The sequence below is a fragment of the Sorex fumeus genome, unplaced genomic scaffold (genome assembly GCF_029834395.1).
Source record: "Sorex fumeus unplaced genomic scaffold, SorFum_2.1 ptg000061l, whole genome shotgun sequence".
Lineage (NCBI taxonomy): Eukaryota > Metazoa > Chordata > Mammalia > Eulipotyphla > Soricidae > Sorex > Sorex fumeus.
In genome coordinates, this window is record NW_026606118.1 from 21,697,090 (window position 1) to 21,700,786 (window position 3,697).

Sequence of the window (3,697 nt, forward strand, 5' to 3'; positions counted from 1 at the left end):
GAGATGATTTTATTGTTTTTGGGGATGGTAGTGGTGGATCCTACATCCGGTGATGATTAGAAGTTACTCCTGGCTCTGCTCTCAGGAATCACTCCTGGAAGTGATTGAAGGACCAAATGGGATGCCAGGGATCAAACCCAGGTTGGCCATGTTTAAGTCAAGTGCCCTAATCACTGTATTGTCACTCCAACCCCACGATTGATTATATAGTAAGTTCTCCTTGATTTGTTATTATTATTTGAAATAAAAATTGTGATTTTTCTGAGTTAACTTAATATATAGCTCTGGAGGAGAAGAGAGGAAAAACAAAAGAAGAGAAGATGACCTTGAATGACCAAGAGAGAGTGGAGATGTGAGTTTGCCTGTGCCGTGGTGATGAGTGAGGGGAGATCCCTACAGTGGGAGAAGGCAGATGGATCAAGGATTGATAACAAAGAGGGAGATATGATAAAAGAGGATAAATATAAAATAAATTACAGGCCAAAATGAGCTTTTTGAATATCAAGTCAATGGTCAATGCTGTGGTTGGATGCAGAGTTTACCTTGCAGTGGGATAACGGTTGAAGAGAAACTGCTCCGTGCACCCTTCTACTTCTGAGTATGCACACAGTTACTTGAGTCAAAAGAAAATTTAGGTTAAAGGAAATTGTATTCCACAAATAATCATGTCTCTTCCTATAAAATTTTTACCTATCACCCTATGTTTTGGTTTCATGAAATGCTTTATCTTTAATAGATGTCTGCTTTTGTTCCACTTATTAAAAAGAAATCCATCTACTTCGTAGCTCTTTTCACACCTCTGAAATTGTCTTGCCATTTTTTCCCCAATGACCTCCAACTTTCTAATTTTTAGAACTTTTCAACCAATCTTCCTAATTCTAAGAGTTGACAGTACTAATTATTTCCACATTTTTTTAGAAACATATTTGACTTCCCGTCTACCACTTTCCTTTGTTTTTCTCTCATATTTCTTTGCTCTTTTTTTCCTTCAGTTCCTCAAATGTTGGCATTAGCAAGGAGCTTCTTGATCTTTTTCTTTTGACAGTCTCTAGGGACTTCACCTCTACTCCCATGGTGATTTCTAAAGGTATTTCTTGTTCTTTTTCTTATGCTTATTTTTTAAACAACCACTGGACAGCTCCACTTTTATAGTCTCTTAATTCCTGGGACTCATCATGACACAACGAAGTTTTTTCCTCGATGTCCCCACTCTTCCTTCTTCACCCCCTCTTTGGTTTGATGATGTTATTTAACTACCAGCTCTTTCTTGCCTCCAAGTAGCTATACTCCCCTCCTTCCATATTAATGCTATTCTGTGTTTTAGCTGGATTATGGTCACTCAGAAAAGAAGCTACTTTAACAATCTCCCTATGGACAAGTTTGGCTAAAAGAATTGAAAATAGATGTCTTATGACTATGTGCCAATGAAAATGATGAAATACATGCATGCTTCGCATATGAGAGATTCAAGTTCAATCTTTGGCAACATATGGCCCCTGACCACTTCCAGTAATGACCCCTTATAATCTAACTAACAGTAGCTCTTGAGCACCACTGGGTATAGCCCCCCAAATAATAAATAAATGAATCACTTAATCACTTAATCACTTAACTTCCCGTTAGTCGTCGATTTGCTCGAGCGGGCGCCAGTAACGTCTCCATTTGTCCCTGTCGTGTGCTAGTGTAGCCCAATGGCATCTGTTCGCTCCGGGAATATGAAGAGCCTCAAACCGATCGTTCATGATCTTGACGAAGAAGTCTGACCATCTGGTAGGTGGGTGGCCACGCGGTCTCTTGACATCCCGTGGAATCCAATCAGTAACAGCTCTAGTCCAACGGTCGTCTTTAAATCTCATTACGTGACCAGCCCATCTGATTTTCGACACCTTGGCAAATGAGACAGCGTCCCTGATCCTTGATCGCCGACGGATGTCAGAACTCCGGATTTGTTCTCTCATTTGAGTGAAACGTGATATTCCAAGCATGGCTCTTTCTATTCTTCTTTGGGAGACCTGAATGGCGTTCTCATCTTGTTTGCGTAGGGCCCAGGTCTCTGAGGCATATGTTAATGCAGGAAGAACAAATGAATGGAAACAACAAATGATAGTGAGATTTGGAGAAGAAAAAAACTCTTTTATATTATTGGAGAGAATCTAAGTTGGTCTAGCCTCTATAGAAATAATATTTTTTAATGATTTTCCTTTAAAATCTAAAAATGGAAATATAATATCACTTCTAGTATGTATTCCATAAAACTTCTAAGGCTAATTTATTCATGAAGTACTGTATTGTTCCTTTGAGTCTGAATGAGAGTCTAACCAGATAAAGTATTCTTGGTGAGGTGTTCATTTCATTTAGCTTTTTCACTATATCCCACCACTGTCTTTGGGTCCAGATGGTTACATTTGATAAGTGTAATGAAAATCTAAGGGATGCTCCTTTGTATTTTATTTCCTTTTTTTAAATCATGCTTCTTGCAGTATTGTGTCTCTCTCTATGATATTTGTCACTCTGATTTCGATATGTCCTGGAGTATTTTTTTTAAATTTTATTGAATCACCATGAGATAGTTCCAAGCTTTCATGTTTGGGTTACAATCACACATGATCAAACACCCATCCCTCCACCAGTGCACATCCCCATCACCAATATCCCTGGTATTTCCCCCCTTTCCCACCCTCACCCTGCCTCCATGGCATATTCTCCATACTCTCTCTCTACTTCTGGGCATTATTAGGATCTCTTTTAGATGGTAGGTACCCTTTGGGTTTCTTGGATCTGGATGCCTGCGTTCTCCAGATCTGGGAACTTCTCAGTAATGATGTCTTTAACTGTCTACCTCACTGGGGTTGTCTTCCTGTCCTTCTGGTACTCTGATAATTCTTATGCTGTTCCTCTTGAATTGTTTCTTATTTGCCCTTGAGCTATTTTGAGGTCTTTTTCCATCTTATGTTGTTGTCTGCATGCTTTCTGCAGTTCATCTTCAAACTCATTGATTCTGTCTTTGACTGTTGTCATTCTACTGTTGAGGGAACCCACTGAATTTTTTATTTCATCTTCACTTAATCACTTAATCACTTAACTTCCCGTTAGTCGTCGATTTGCTCGAGCGGGCGCCAGTAACGTCTCCATTTGTCCCTGTCGCGTGCTAGTGTAGCCCAATAGCATCTCTTCGCTCCGGGAACATGGAGGGCCTCAAACCGATCGTTCATGACCTTGACAAAGAAGTCTGACCATCTGGTAGGTGGGCGGCCACGCGGTCTCTTGACATCCCGTGGAATCCAATCAGTAACAGCTCTAGTCCAACGGTCGTCTTTAAATCTCATTACGTGACCAGCCCATCTGATTTTCAACACCTTGGCAAATGAGACAGCGTCCCTGATCCTTGATCGTCGACGGATGTCAGAACTCCGGATTCGTTCTCTCATTTGAGTGAAACGTGATATTCCAAGCATAGCTCTTTCTATTCTTCTTTGGGAGACCTGAATGGCGTTCTCATCTTGTTTGCGTAGGGCCCAGGTCTCTGAGGCATATGTTAATGCAGGAAGAACAGTGGAATCAAAGAGATGTGCCCGGAGCCGGAGGTTCTTCGTCCTCTTAGCTATTTCTTCGACGTTCTTGAAGGCATCCCAAGCCGCTCTCTTCCTCCTGCGCAGCTCGGGTGCCAGGTCATTTGTCATGTTGACCTCTCAACCTA